Source organism: Rhipicephalus sanguineus, chromosome 1 (genome assembly GCF_013339695.2).
Source record: "Rhipicephalus sanguineus isolate Rsan-2018 chromosome 1, BIME_Rsan_1.4, whole genome shotgun sequence".
Taxonomy (NCBI): domain Eukaryota; kingdom Metazoa; phylum Arthropoda; class Arachnida; order Ixodida; family Ixodidae; genus Rhipicephalus; species Rhipicephalus sanguineus.
In genome coordinates this window covers 275,145,830-275,162,620 of record NC_051176.1, presented here as the reverse complement: position 1 = coordinate 275,162,620, position 16,791 = coordinate 275,145,830, and the positions used below count along the sequence as shown (strand labels likewise).

The 16,791-nt window shown below is 49.7% G+C and overlaps 1 protein-coding gene across 3 annotated transcripts in view; it reads right to left on the bottom strand.

The window, feature by feature from the left end:
• The window catches only part of LOC119379003 (triple functional domain protein), a 271,997-nt gene that overhangs the window by 94,348 nt on the left and 160,858 nt on the right, over nucleotides 1–16,791 (bottom strand). The gene's annotated exons all lie outside the window — the stretch shown is intronic.

The following is a 16,791-nucleotide window of genomic DNA, read 5'->3' as shown; positions in this document are numbered from 1 at the left end:
ACGTACATGTCACTTAGAAAAAAAAAAGCTAAATTTAAATTCTGAGATTTCAAGCGCCAGAATCACGACATATGAGGCACGCCATTGTGATGGACACCGGATTAACTTGAAGATCTGGGGTTCTGTCGAAGTCATAAAAATAAGCAGAACGCTGAACTACAGCTATAAATATTGTTACGTGGAGAAAAAAAACACGCAACAATATAAAGTACTTGACTGTTTCAAGCAGGTTAGATGACTATTTTTCGTCGCCCCATTTTAAAGCTGATGTCAACAGAAATCCTTATTGGATACTAAACATGAAATGCAGTTGTAATGTGGCCCGACGTATACGGTTTAACTGTTACCCCTGAAGCCGTTTCGAACAAATAAATATCCACTGCAGTGACGCGCTCAACGGCAACAAAAATTCTAATAACATCGACGCTTGCTAAAACATATTGACGTAATCTTAGCAACAGTAGTACTCAAGCGCGGAGAGCTGACGCCTCTCAAACGAAGTGCGCATGTGCCTGCCGCACCGTGAACCAAGCCGGGCCCTACAAGCGATACTACAAAGTACTCAGCTCTTTTAGAATCGCAAACACAAGCGGCCGAGAAGAAAAAGACACGTGTGTTTCCGTTTCCAAATGAAATCATGAATATAGACCAACTGGACTCCTATCTACTCTCCTACTACAATGCAATCTCACATCGAAAATTCGGAACAGAGGAAAGAAATAAAGCAGTCTAAAATTTAAGTTTTGTCCGCATGAAAAAGGTGTCGCGGGTACGCTATAAATCGGGGGTTCATTTACCCGAATGCAGACAGACAATGCACGGAATTAGAGACGCCTTTCGCACCTGAATAGCCTTAATTATCGCCCTCGGTTACAACGACGCGGCGCTGCGGCCTGTTAAGCCTCACCTCTACCGCCGTGCCACTGAAACGGCAACGATCCGGCAGCCCCAGGGCACGCCGGCTCGCTTCGATTCCGCGCGGTCGACCTCGCCGCTAAGCAGGCCTCAGCTTCAGAAAAATTAGGGTGAGACTGAAACGAGGCCACGAGCTGTCGCAGACTGCGTACGCTTGAGGCTGAACGTGGCCACACGTGTACTGGTGGTATTTTTACTCGCGAAACGATTAACTAGTTCGAACAGCGGCTGCCGACTGCCGGACACCTGGTGAGTGACACGAGGTAGGGCTGCCCTAACAAAACAATGGCCGCGAACGCGTACAGCTATGAGCAGAATGAGCTCTCTATGAGGCGCCAGTGCAGGCTGCAGCAGGCTTGCCAAGCTTGAAGGGAATTTCGCTTTCAGAAGTATGTCGCCGTCGCGGACAAGCAAGCCTTTTTGGTTGCATAGTATAGCATGTAAGAGGCAGGCGGTTTTACTAGTTTGACCCGTAAGGCCACGATCTCACGGCGGCCATCTTGAACACGGCAGTCGGTGCGGAGGCTCAAAAAGTCGTTGTTCAACGAAACCCACAGACTACATTCATTAGTGATGTGCGTTCCCTCCCAACAAGAGAGGAAGAGGAACGCAAAGGCTTTCCGACAGTCACTCCAGAACTTTCATGTGGTCACAGTTCACATCGCGTGCCCGCTGCCAAACCCTCGCCGCGTAGAGGGGCTTGGCAAGTAGCGAACGCGAAGCTGCTCAAAAGGAACAACACTTTCAACATACTAATCTGCGGCCGCAGAAGCCATCTTGTTTGGAAAAAAAAAATTCTTGCCAATGCGCAGTGATGAAAGATTTAGCAAAGTTTTCTTAGCATTACACTCGACTTTTGCGGAAGCCGTAGTTCAGTGTCAACTGCGAAACTGTACGCCAGCACCGAACAGTATGCGGAAGCAACTGCTGCACATGTAAAACAAAGAACAAAATCAAAACACACACACACACAAGAAAAAACTGCTGAGTGTTTATCGGACGTTTCATTAAAAGATTCGCAAGCATAACAGTACAACCATACACACAAAGTTCTGTCAATGAGCACTCCAAGCTTTGCAGATAAAACTTTCTTTTTCTTTAAGTGCTGGCTATAGTATACCCTACAAGCTTTAATAATAATAATAATAATAATAATAATAATAATAATAATAATAATAATAATAATAATAATAATAATAATAATAATAATTTCTGATGTTTTACATGCCAAAACCACGATATTATGAGACACGCCCTAGTGGGCGACTCCGGATTAATTTTTACCACACGGGGCACCTAAACCTAAGTACACGGGTCCCATATAAGCTCTAATCATCGGTCTGTTAGCCAGAGCCATCCATGGCCATGGAAGCGGATATGGAACTCCTTTTTGCCCAATGACATCACGTGGCACGTCAACTTGGGAGCAGGCAGCTGACCAAACAACCCTACTATGCCTAGAATAACACGAGAGCTGAGCTAGTTGGTAAGTGTTCATTCTAAAAAGACAGGGCGTGCAAACAAGGACACAAGAAAGAAGTCAGGACACCACAAACGCCGGCGTTTGTGGTGTCCTGACTTCTTTCTTGTGTCATTGTTTGCACGCCCTGCCTACTATGCCCCGTCTGAAAGGAATGTATTCTCGCTCACTGTAATTTCGCTCTGGCTTGCAATTTCTAAAATTGAATAAGACAAACTACATATAACTCCCCCAATAATATGCTTTCCTTGCCTATATTTTTCTGATGGGTCCACGTGGCTGCGACTAACAAAAATCGAGCCCTTAATCGGGTCCCCGTCTCGTTCAACACACCGCGAGGGTCTCAAGCAGGCGTGATGCCTAATTCAGGTAGCACACGAGTCGATAATTTCCACACTTGAATTAAGAACTACGCGATTAACATCTCCTACGCTTTGCTTGGTTTCATGTGGGTGTAGATAGATAGTAATTTTGTATTAGAAATGAGGGTTCCTGGACAAGGTACTTGGTCGGTCTCATGACATTTCCTGATTGAAAGTACGATTAAGTGGACGGTTAAAAGTTGAATGGTACCAAACGAACGTTTTAGATTCCGAGCGCCGGAAGCACTTTAAAACAAAGGGATCGCATTCCTCTCTTCTTTTTTTCCCCTTTTCTTTACGTAAACGCGTCGGTATTTCAATATCCAGGCTCAGAGGTGCGGCAAGCTGAGCGAAGTAGCAATGAAAGTTTCGAAACTGCGCGCCAATATATGACCACACAGTTAGCAGCAGCCAACGAGTTCAGGTGCCATGACGCGGTGTCATGGCTCCGCTCCGCTTACGCCGGGAGCACTGAAAGACCAGAAATGCTTGGCACGCAGTAGGGCACGGGGACCGCAGTGCGGCGCGCGCGCGGTCACTGTCGTTCATACAATTACCATCAGCGGTCAACGAGAACGGCGCTAACGACCGAGGTGCCGGCAAACTCGTTGCACGCGCGCACGACTGTCAGACAGACAACGGCACGGTGGCAGTGAAACCGGCGAAAGACCGCGCATTCCCTTATTAAGGACGCGGCCATAAATGCGGCATCGGTCACCGGCTTGCCTGCACACGTGGACAGAGTCGAAGGCGCGTGGTGAGAAATTCAAAACAGCGCAGCCTCCCTTTCTCACCCCGCCAGCTTTCGCGGAGAAGGCACATGGCTGCAAGTGATTAACGAGCGGTCGCAATCAGCCCTCTGAATACCGGCACGCTCATCAATTCAGTCTCTTCTAAACCGCGCCCGAGCTGCGAACCGCACGAATGGCTGAAGCAGGCGACGGCTCCGGGAACGCAGCCGTCGAGGTCAACAACGCTTTAAGTTAAAAATTGCTTCCACGAGCTAGCAGTTCCACGAAGCCCACGACGATCGAACGCCCAGAAAATACCCATAAACTGTCGCGCAACAAGACGCTCGCTGCAGGAAGGAGAGAAACTATGTGACGGTATAACTTGCCGCAGCGTTCAAAAACGACGCGCGACGTCATGACCAATCGCGGTAATGCCGAGAGGAGCCGCCGCATTTGCCGCAGTCCCGTAGGCGTACACGTGTACTGACACGAAACAGATGCCAGGCTCATGATAAATGCGCTATAGTTGAGACGCGTTAGCGTAACGCCATCTTACCACTTCCTTTAAGCGCTCGGTAGGGTGATAACTGCGCAAGAAACGCACGTGCAGTTAGCACCCCCGCTGGCGCCAGTACGAATAAATTCAGCTCGAAACATGCGCTCGCATTGGACGCGGACGGAGTATAGAGCGGCTAAACGTTAACCCCGTTTTGCCCACTTTTTTTTTTTCTCGAAGACTGGGCTAGAGTGTACTAGAACAGGGGAGTGCTCGGAACGAGCTTCGAAAAGTGAAGCCAAAACAGAGTCAATCCGCTTGCAGCGCTACGATCGGTAGTCTGCAATGTGTCGTCGTTTAAGAGTTGCGCGCGGCTCCGCCGAAGTGGTGCAGGGGTAGAATGCCCGCTTCCCACTCAATAGGACCGGGTTCGAATCGCAGCTGTAGATGGTGGGTTCAGTGTCACCTTTTATAGCTGTATTGGTTTTCCTTGTTTCTTAAAACTAACTTCAGTTGCTACGTATTGGTTCAAAAAGTAACGCAAAATGTGAAGTAATATAGAAGAAATTTTACAGTGAGCGCAGTTATTTGCAGCGCCACCGCTTGGGATTGAACAAAAACGTAAAGTATGGCCTCCGAGATTTTAGTGAATATAAGACTCGAAACAAGATTTCACACTTCACGTTACTTTTTTGTAGCAATACGTAGCAACAGACGCTAGTTTTAAGAAACAAAGGGAAATCAACACAGCTATAAAAGGTGCCACTACGAATAAAAACCCACCATCTACGGCTGCGATTCGAAACCGGGACTTTTGAATGGGAGGCGGGCATTCTACCCCTGCATCACTTTGGCGGAGCCACGCGCAACGACGACACATTGCAGACTACCGATCGCAGCACCGCAGGTGGGCTGAGCCTGTTTGGGCTTCACTTTCTGTACATTGGTGCTGCGGCCGTTCCGAGCACTCCCCTGTTCTAGTACACTCTAACTGGGCCGAACTGCAGAGCGCCTGCACAAAGAATATTTCTGGCCATGACGAACTTGCCACACTCCTGCGTAGAGCGCTGCACCGTCTCGGGCTCTGACAGGGCCTCGCTCTTCAGTCAACTCGCAATTGGTCCAGTTATGGTAATCGTTCAATAGTTTCCGCAGACGTACAGCATTCGCTGTGTTTAAACACCGTCAACACAGTGGTATAGTGGTGGTCGAGCCGATTTGGAGCAATTTTCGGAGCAAGAAAAAAGCTGTTTGGAAGCAGTTTTTGAGCAGGCGGAACTGTGTTTCGAAGCAGGTTTGGAGCAGACAAAATGGAGTTTGGAATGACTTGCAGCAGTACTATATATATTAAGACTAATTTTCTAGTGAATGAAACAGGAAATGCTGCTCTAAAGTAATACTGGCTGGTTAAACGACGTTTTATAACAGACACGTAAACGCAGTAACATGGTATTTGTAGCCCACGGTGTGCCGGTGTGTGCCGGTGTCCGCATAACTCAATTTCTATACGCGCTGGTTTGCCACCGCACTATGTCGGTTTCGCAATCACGATGCCCGCCAGCGGCAATGACGCCCCTTTCTGCCGGACACGTGCTACACGGGCATTTAGGGTTAACGTTACGATTGATATACAGTTGAAGCGCGTTATAAGAAACACTGATATATCGAATTATCGGTTATAGCGAACTAAATATGAACTTCGTTTGGCCACGCCTCATTTCAACGACATTTATCATTTTTATAACGAAACTGAAACCCCGTGTGCCGCCGCGATATCGGCTATAACGAAGAATAGTTTTCCAAGGACAATTCATAACCACATTTTTTAAAATGTGGTTGTGACATTAAAAAATTGGTTAAAAATGTGGTCACATCCCTCTTCAAATAAATGTGAACGCAGGCCTGTTTTGTCAAACGAACTTTGTTATGTTGTAATTTCACGTTCTTATGTTTCGGTCCGATTAGTTTGAAATGCCACAAGAAGACGGGTGAAGGTTTCCTCGTTTATAATGGGTCTGAAGTCAAGAATAACTCGTTTTTGTATCTAGGATTCTCGCACGAGCCCGATTGCCGATTTTTTTAATGTCTACCGTTACAACGAATATCGGATATAACGAATCTATGGCTACTTCGTTATAACGAGGTTCGACTCTATACTGAAGTACCTTGAGCAGCGCGGTTGACATGGAACATTTTCTTTGTGAGTGAATTTCAAACTCTTGCACGTCCGAATGTTCATCTGCGTGAAGACGCCGTTTATGGCGCGCTGTGCAAGCGATGGCCGCATGGCCGGCGTGCTTTATACAGGACAATATGCATCGTGACTCGGAGAAAAAAGGTCACCTGTCTCCGTGCTATCGGCAGTTCATCAAAATCGGTGAGCTTCCAGCCCATCAATGACGGAGACCACACGCACATGCTTTGGTAAAGCCGATTATAATGAGAAAAGCTGCGTGAGTTCGGTGCCACACCAAGAACATTTTGGGCCAGAAACGCTCCACTACCGCTCAAGCATGCAGAACAGTGCACTTCGGCGCAGTTGGCGCAAGCTGCACTTGAATGGGCGCCGTAAGGTGCAAAGAGTACAGGATTGTAGCAAAATGGTGCAAATGACGCAGTTGGATAACCACTGCGAAAGAAGACTTCTTCGACACTTCATGGGGAGGTAGCATACTATGATAGTGTGCTACCTTCCCCGTGAAGTCTGACAGAAGTACACTTCGACGGTGGCGTATTCTCCTGACTCATAGGATTTCTCAATTGCGTCTTTCCACCTCTCTCCGTCTCAATTGCGTCCCTTGCCGCCTCATTTGTTAAGCGCATTGGTGCCGCTGTTATTTTGTACGGAGCCTTGACTTTCGTGAGTTCAAAGGAGACAGTGGGTGCGTGCGATAGACACCCTGCAATGAATCAGAGGGCGCGACGTCGCTTCCACTTAGCGCGTCAATATCGCCGGCATCGGCCGCCAGGGTTACCAAGGAAATGAGACGTTCACAGAATACATAGACGCGCCCAAGCGTGTCCTTCCTATGCACCTTTCTAATGAAGGCTCCGTGGATGCTGCCATCATGCCCTCCGGGTTGTAAAGGTGCGTGATCTCCCCAAATTCGCTGCCCCCAGAAATGCACTCGCTAGGCTGTGCGCTCTGTCTCCACTATCACACCTCGAAAACTCCATTTAGGGAAAGTGTGCGACGTGTAAACCTTGTCGAGACGCGGGAGAATATGGTCTATGTGCTCATTTGTTTCGCACTGTTGGCACCAGGTAGCCCCAGGCAGGTCCAAAAGCCAAGCCGCCGCCCCCCCCCCCCCCCCCCCCCCGGCTAGCTACTAATGCGTACCACCCAACTTCCGAGGTTTCCTTGAATGCTGGGCCTCTGGGTGGTGGCAAGCGAGATTCGACAAGCTTCACTGTGACCTTTTTCGAGGTATAATTTCGCGTTTGCCTACGCACTACATTCCCATACGTCACCCCCGGCACCGCCATGACTTATCCGAAACATAGATAAATTTAGAAGACCGCGGCATTTCCCCCTTAACGACGGATGCACGCAAGCCTCCCCCAATGTCTGTCTGCTCCAGACAGACATCACGAGCGTCCGGAAACTCCGCCTAGAACATCGCCGAGTGCATGAGCGGGACTATTTCTTTAGTCGCGAAGGCCATCGCCTGCAGCGCTTCGGTCGCCTGGGCGGGGCCGTAAACTCCCCCCACAAACTCTTTCACGGGACGTTCTTGATAGAAATATCTCGTGTAAGTCGCATATTTCATAAAAACGTCCTTACTGGATTGCAACCACTGATAACTCGTATCTGAAGGTACAAGATCAAAAGGTGTATCGTAGAGCATCGATTTTGTGAGATACTGGCGTTGAAGAGCATTTACACATATCATCGGAAAGATTCACTCAGGCTCACTCAGACTCGGGTTACTGTACTCGGGTCAAGCTGTGAGCCTGAGTGAGTCCGGCTGAGCAATATGTTGGTGAGCTTGAGTACGAGTCCGGTTGATAAAAAGTTTAGTGAGTCTGAGTCCTAGTGAGTGAGGTTGAGGAAAATTTCGGTGAGTCTGAGTCCGAGTGAGCTCTCATAGCAAAATATATCGTTTGAGTGAGTCCGAGTGAGTGAGTTCCAATATTTTTGCCGACCTATGGTCACTAGTGCCTTAGAAAGGCTACCAATAACGGGCCCCGGGTGCCGTTAAAACAAAGGAGTTATCTACAGAGGTCAACACGCTTGCCTAGAACGACGGATAGTCGCGCTCGCGACTGCACGGGTAACATCTACAGATAACATGTGGTTTCAGATAGACCACAACTGAGCATGCGCGGCCCCCGATGACGCGCCTGCGTTGCATTTTCTCTCCAAGCTTATTGCCGTGGATACAACTTTTTGGTCATCAGAAGCGCTGTCGGTAGTGTAGTGCCGCCGGAGGAAAAAAGAAACGAAAAAAGAAAACAGAGGAAGAAAACGCGGGAACATAATTTTGCGTCCGATGCAAGCGATGCTGTATCTTCGGATTGCGCGGTTATCATAGCTTGCGCTGGGCGCCGAGCCGAGCGAACCCGCTCCGGTTTCTTCTTTATTTTTAATTTTTTCTGACGGCCAAACCGGACGTTGGGGCTGCTGCTATATCCACGGCAAGAAAATGCAAGGCCGGAGCGTCACTGACGGCGGCAAATGCTCAGATCTGGCCTACCTCAAACCACGTGTTATCTGTAGATGTCGCCCGACGCTCCGCCGCACTAGAGTTACTGTATATGCTACCTTTAGGTAGCAGAGTTGCGCATCTGTCTTCCAACGCCGCTAGCAACCATGCATTGCGGAGAAGCTGCCGCTTGGGCCAATTTTTTTTATTTCTCGACGCCGTCGCTGCAGCGAACTGAATTAACACTCGCCATCGACAGCCAATGTTTACTGCCGGTCTTCGACACGCCAGACAGGTTAATCGGCGTCACGGTAGGCATGTGGCCTGCAAAAACGAAGTGCGACTTCACCGCATAGCTGTGGTTGCTAGCCGGACCTATGCGCAACTCTGCTACCTAAAGGTAGCATATACAGTGACTCTACGCCGCACCTCTGTGATCCATGCAATACGAAGGCTCATTAGGAACATTGCGGGTTTTCTTTAATTCTTAGTGCAAACATTTCGCAAAACACTGCATTCTGTTAGTTACCAGGTCAATTTACACAAAAGAAAAGTTTACGACTCGGCGTACAGCGTGGTCTTTCGCTGTAGGTGGAGTCACCACTTTGCATTTTCTATTCGCAACTTTCAGCTACGGCGACGCCGCCACGCGGCAACCGGTGAAAGCCGGGATCCGGTGATAGAACGAAAACTTGCCTGGCGACAACGTGTGGGCTGTGCTTCGTCGTCGGTGTTTCCTACAACTTGTTGTGCGTGTGGCCAGTGAATTACGATGGATTTTTTGGTGCAACATGGTGGAACCTTTGCGGTTCAGTTACGGGTAAATAGCACAAGAGAAATCGCGTGTACTGCTCGCCAAAATGCTCAAACCGTATACCGTGAAAGGCGTCGTAAACGTGGTTAGTTTTCCCTTGGACCGACGGCAGAAAAGTGAATGGGATATCCACGTGCGCACCGGGAAGCTTGTCGCACAGAAAATGATGGTTTGCATAGCGCATTTCAAGTCGGCTGAATTCTGGGACGCAACTGAATTGCTCGGGTTTTACGTGCCAATACCACGATACGATTATGGGACACGCTGCAGTGAGGAGCTCCGGATTAGTTTCGACCACCTGGGGTTCTTTAGCGTGCTCCTAAATCTAAGCACGCAGGTGTTCTTTTGCATTTTTCCTCAATCGAAATGCGGCCGCCGTGGCCGGGAATCGAACCCGCGTCAACATGCATCGCGACACCTTACGTGCTGTGCTACCAGCAGGCGAGTGCTCTTGTTTTTTTTTCTTCATTACAAGACGACGGTCAAGAAGTCTATGCCTTCGCGAGGGAAAAGCACATCGCAACAGCCTGCCGCAACTGACACCGGCGAGCGGCGGCTGGGCAGACGCCGCTGCCGTCCGCGATCGAGCGCGAGCACGCCGTAGAATGCTCCAATCTTGGCAAAACGATTGAGATTGTACTCTTATATCAGGCGTCAACGTACGCAGTCAGCTTTCTCGACACCCTCAATATGAAGAGCAAAGGTGGAAGCGAAGCAAGCCGGTTGGGTGAGATGGCCTGCAGTGTCGCTGTTTATCTGCGATTCCATCGCAGGTGCGTTCGCATCGTGGTTCCCGATCTCGCGAGTGGTTTGGACGCCGGCGGTTTTTTAGATGAGTGCCACAATGGAAGCACCGCATCATTGAATTAGGAATTGGTTTGCATGATAAAATAACTGTAGCACATCTTTTTCATGCCACCGATAGCGGCGATACTGACAAATACCTCGGCATCCTCGGACATGATCATGGCAGCGGTAAGGAACCGACCAGCGACACGAAGTTGCCTGTTTCCCGTGCTGCTTACCACTATGGCTCTACGGCCGTGCGATCTCCTGACCGGGCGGATGAGAAAAATCTGCCGAGTTTGACGTACGCCGGACGCCCGATGCGGCGACTCAGTACGACGAAACATCACCATTCCATCACCATTCAGCGCGTAGGACGTCAAGTCACATGTAAAATCGTGCCATGTGTCTCACAGTTTATGCGCTCAAGCGTGAGCTACTTCCTGCATCGAAGTTGAATGCGGTGGAAAATTATCGTAGCTGGCAAGCGGCAGCAACCAGCCACAAACACATGCGGCGATGACTCCGTGCGTGCGGGTGATCACCGGATCGACAGCCATATTAGATTTCTTGTGGCGCCCCCTATAGTTGCAGAAAGTTTCCGCACAACTTAAGTGCATCGTCAGACGTTCATCCGGCTCTTAACTCCGTCAATCTTAAAATGATATCACCGTGTTTCCAACGTAAAGAACCGGTGAAGGAGCTCTATTTGGCCTATACAGTCGAGATAGAGCCGCGAAGGAGGCTATCCTCGCGTGATAACCTCCCTCACAGAATACAAGATCTCAGGACTCTGCGTGTTATCTGAAGTGATCTTGTACAGCAGGATAGAAAAAGGGACAAGGTTAAGAAATCCTGAACTGCTCCTCTAAATGAGTAAGGGAAAGGGAAACAGAGAAAACAAGAACGAAACCTAAGGTAAACAAGAAAGGAGAGAGAAATATTCAAGAATGCGTCAAAGCGTTAACGCTCACGTACAGGCGGCTATGAGAAAAAAGAAATTAAAATGGCGTTTAAAAAAAACTTACGGAAGGTTCATGTCACTGGCTCCACACGGCACTACCACGTGCGACGCAGCGCTGAAAGATTACGGGAAGACTGCTACGAAGAGTGGATGGCGACAGTATGGCGACAGTCTTGCTACCAAGCACGCGGCGACCGAAATAGGCCTCCCAAGCTCGGCCAGGGGGCGCTCCGTCGCACGCGTTTCGCCGCCTTTCTAGCAAAAACCGGTCGCTCCTCTCCCCGCACCTGCCTTTTGACTGCGGTGTCTCGGCACGTTCCCGCACCCTGCACGCGCTGTTCTCTGCTCGCCGTGCACGTGCAGCTTCACGTGTCGCTTGCTCTGAAGGTTTTAGAAAGATCGCAGAGATGGAAAAAACGTTTTCACGGTGGGAATCTCACCAGAGGAGGACGGTTGATGACCACCTTTTCGGGACCGAGCAGGTCGTCAAGGGCGATGCTGTTTGTGCGAGCGCTACGCGCGTGCCGATGCTGAACGGGCACATTTCTTTGACATGAATAGGGAGGTGACTGCGCGAGTTCTGTAAATATGTTACCGGTAAAACGCACATTCGTTGCGGCAGTCGTGTCTACTCGGAGCTGTCAGCAAACATCCAGCACGCTTTCGCGTGCGTTTTCTATTGATAACTTTTCGATTGCATGGATGCCAAGTTTGTCGTGCGGCTTTAAATTTATTATGAGCTCAGTGTGAACAGCATAAATTTACATCTGTCCTGTTGAGTCACTGGCTGCATCGCAATGCGCAGTGTTCAGTTTCGTGGGAGTTTCACTTTTGCCGAGGTTTGCATCGAATGATAACAACGTCGGATCGCAAGTTTAATGTCACCTTAGATTTTTTTAGAGCTCCCTTTGACAGCATAATGATACGCGCAAAAAAAAAAAATTCATGCCCACTTCGACCATGCATGTTTCTTGCAGAGGCGAGTTTCATTTCGAATAATATCGACGCCTGATCACGCACCGTGTTCGCTTATTCTAATGTCGCTTTGGTTGTTTCGACAGCTCGCTTGGTCAGCATCATACTAACAGGGGCGTAGCCAGGGAGGGGGAGGGGGGTTGGGGGGGGGGTTCAAGCCCTCCCCGAAAGTTTTCAATTTCGCTTGCGTATATGTACACGCACACATACAAACGCACGCACGAACATAAAGTATGGTTGGACCCCCCCCCCCCCCCCCCCCGAAAAAATTTCTCGCTACGCCCCTGATACTATACAATACCCACTGGGATTACGCATGTTTATGATTATGCCGAGATTTGTGCCCGATGATAAGCGCATCTGAATTCGCGAAGCCATCGAAAATTTAATTGCCGCCTTGGTGGGAGACTTCGGATTAATTTCGGCCACCTGGGGTTCCTTAACGTGTACGTAAATCTAAGTACGCCGTTGTTACTGCATTTCGCTCCCATCGAAATGCAGCTGCCGTATGCGTGAATCGAACCCATGACCACGATCTTAGCAGCGCAACACTTCAGCCTGTTAAGCAATCACGGCGTGTCGTATGCAAGGCCAAGGCAATATAAACGCTCAGTGCAAACATGCAGCTTAATTGCAGGGAGCCGCGACGGGAAATGTACCGCAGTCAGCAGAATTAAACACTTAGTACTCACAGTACGTTATTTAAACTGTGGTGTAATAAGCCCACATGCTCCGCTGCTGTCACATTACAAATGGTTGACTCGGAAAGCCAGCGCGCAATCTCGAAACGTACAGCGGCTGTCTATTTGTTGTAGCTTCGGTTCACAAACGCACTTCCCTTTCAAATGAGCACGATCATCGCGTTTCTCCCCGTTAATAGTTCGTAATACTGTGTACGACAAGAATTGCTTCAAGGTGACAAGACCGCGAAAGCATCGCGGCGAACTGCCATAATCCACTCTTGACGCCTCTGCTCCTCGCACTGCTTGCATTGGAAACGGTAGAACTTGACGGGCAGTTTTCGGCCCTTCGTCATTTTTAAACGTTTGTGACAGTTCACAATGCAGCAGGACTGCGTGCCTGCTTTCGAGTACGACGAAGGAACGGCACCCATAGCGTGACCAAGCAAGAGCGACCCGTCCAAGCAAAACCAAGCAAGAGCGACCCGTCCGAGCTACCGGAGCTTTCCCCTCTCTCCGCTGGGGCGGTGGACGGCGCTGCACCCCCCCCCCCTCACCTTTTTTTCTTTTTTAAATTTTTTCCCCACTCATAGTTTTCTTTTTCTTCTTTTACCATCTCTTTTCACTCTCACTGTCCCTTCAATCCCCAGTCCCCCGTGAGTGTATCGGTTGAGGTGTCCTCACTTGAGAGACAGTTATCGTGCACTCTACACCCAACTTTCATTTCCTTCTTCCTTTTAAGAATCACCCCCCCCCCCCCCAAACATGAGCGTCTCACTACGCATGCACGGGTCTTGGAATGCTCCGCCCAACGAAGCCAGGGCAGTCTACTCCGCAGAGAGGGGCAAGAAAACGAGGGAGAAACTAGAAAACAGCACCTATTAGTCAGTTTGTAATCGAACAACCGTAGCTAACATTTCAACAGCGTTGCTACGCAGAAGGTGGAAGGGCTTGGAGTGAGGCTGATCTCTCCTCCTAATCCCCTCTTCTCCGTTTCTAATCTTTTCTCGTCGCCATCTCCCTACAGACGCTGAGCCGTGCACCCAAGGGGGTATTCAGACGGGGGACAAATCCTCGGGGGATACAGGCGGAGCCTAGTGACGTCAGCTCGCGAGAAGAATCCCTCACAAATGTCACCCACTCACACGAACTGGGCGAACGGAGGGGGAGACCAGTTACCAGACTATTCTTGTGGCCTGTACCGCCTAAAGCCCCTCCATCGCGTCTACTGCCGCTTTTTTAAGTACCGCCATCTATTTTTCGACGACGACGCCCACTTCCGGTTCCGGAGCTTCCGAAGGAAGTTCTTGAGCCACTTCCTTCCGCTTTTTCCTTCCATCTTGTTTCTGCGCACGCATGTGCACACGCGAGAAAGCTCATATTTGCTTCTCCGTTTCGCAAGTGTTGTTGTTTTGAGGTTCGTCGTAAAGTGCCTGCCGCCGAGCGAGTTTTCGCTCGGTGTTTCTGCGTCGCGAGGGCATGGGCGGGCATCAGGCGGACATAGGGCAGGTGCATCAACCGGAAAAGCAGCAGAAACATCATGGCGGCACTTCGGCTTCCGCTATGCGGGGCGCGGGGAACCGGTGTAAAGGGAGAGGGGGCGGACGAGTTGGCGCTACTTAACCTAGCCGGCGGAAAACGCATGGAGGGGCTTTAGTACCGCCCGTTTCACCAGCTGCTGACGACAAGCTGGAGAGTACCCCAGCTGCAGACTGGACACCCACTGCCGCTCTCTGCAGGAGCAAGTGCAACAATGCGGCCAAACAAGAGCCCGAAATTCCGCCATATCCCCCACCGCCGGGGGATCGCTTGTCCTGTCGGGGAAAGGTCCCCGTATTCTCTGAAGAGTAGGGGGGGGGGGAGGGGGACGCGCCCACTCACTATTCCGTGACGTCGCGGTCAAGTGATCTGCAATCCCCCCGTGTCCCCCACGGATTTTTCCCTTGTGTGAATACCCCTCAACGAGGGCTACAGAAATAGAAATAGTCTAGGTGGTGTTGCTTTCCCTCACCTCCCTTTCCCCCCACAACACACACACTGCGCAGTTTCGCAGACGCCATGCTAAATCCCTTTGAGGAGCCGCTCAACCATCGCTTGCCGCCCTGACCACCGAATGCGTCACAAGAAAACGATATCTGCATATCTGTCCAGGAAAACTGGCTCCGCCACGTGGCGACTGCCAAGCCGCGACCAGGGGCAAGTTTCCCGTGACTGAAAAGAAAACAAAATAATTACCGGACGCCCGTCCACAGCCGCCGACATTCCGAGCTCAAGACACCAATGTATTCTTCGAGCGACATTTGAGGTTATCCGGAGCTTCGCAGGCTAACACCCCTGTCACTTTGAGGGAGTGCACTTCGCCGCTAGTGTCATTCGCACGCTGTCACACGGGAACGCTTAGTGCCAATCGCTGCAAATTGCACTTGCCCGCTAGTGTGTTCGCCAAACTCACTTCGCAGCGGCGGAGTGTCTAGCCTCAGTAGCAGAGGCTCGAGAATAAATAAGCCATTATCCGAAGATGAGTTCATAGCATTTCTTAAACTAACGCTTTCGTTATTAGAAATATTCTTATACATTAAAACGTACTATATACCACAAAAACTTACCCCTGTCACACGGGCACCCGTTAACTCCGTGCAACTCCCTCGTCGTTACGTCAACGGAGATGCAGTCCGTGTCACACGGTCTCCCTTACGTCAAGGAAGTTAAACGGAACGTTTCGCAAAGGGACATCGGCGATCTCCATTAGCGGCGGAATGGAGTACTCTCGTCCCCAGTAATCTGTAGTTACGGAAAAAACCGCAAGCACAAAACAGCCGCAGTCAACACAATAATGAATTTCATTAATATTGAAAGTTATTTCACTGCATAATCCAGTCATAACCTGCGTTTAATGGAAAAAAAAACGCGTATAAGTGCACATACTCTCCGCACCATGCCTCGCGAAAAGTCGTCGTGCCGCCATTTTGAATAAGTGTACCCGAGTCCGTGTGCACCGTTGTGTTTACGTCTGTGCATCTCGTTTCCTTCTTATTGCGGTGCTCTTCATCCTACTTCAGCACTACCAATAGTCATAGCAGTCGAGTGACGCGGGTTTTCTTCCTTCTCCGTCGACGCCGGCACTCGTACTGGCAGTACACGCGGACTGTCGTGGGAGCCATCCGCAGCAAAGGCTTCGTGGACTGGACGTGAGACCTGTACCCAGCTGATATTGGAAAGGACAACGTGATTTGGGTGGTAGCGCAACTTCAAAGAGCTCGGCGACAACTTGCATCGTGTTTGACAATCGGTACGCGTAGAAAAGACGCGTACTTACGCGTACCAAAACAAACGTACAGTGTTGCCAGCACTCCTGTCAAAATTACTGCCAACATGCTTGCAGGTACACGTTTATGTGATAAAGACAAAAAAAGTTTTGTGTCGATGTGATTAAATTATACTTTTTATAATCACACATACCATTGAGAATGTTTTCAGCGTGATTAGACGCGAAATATTGCATGCAGACGTAGGTGCAGCAGCGCCTAATGGACCCCTTGCGGCTTCTGTCCGAAGCTCGTAAAATTGCCGTGTGACATGGGCACAACTCCATCTCCGTCTAACTCCCTCATGGAGTTTTACATTGATGGAGTTTAACGAAGTTCGGTGGTGGCCGTGTGACAGGGGTATCAGGCTGTTTACGGCCCCGGCCGGCCACCAGGGGAATACCCAGAACAACCTGTGCAATTGCCGCAGCCGCCGTGTTTGTACGTAAAGTTTATTTTAAAGGGACACTAAAGGCAAATAACAATTTATGTCAGAGTGAAAGCCCAATGTATGACAACTTCTAAAACGGCAATATTATCAACAGCAGTGCCCTACTTACCGAGAAATTAAGCTAAATGTATTACATCACGAGCGCCACGAGTGGGACATTTTCAAAGTGATCCCGATGACGTAGGG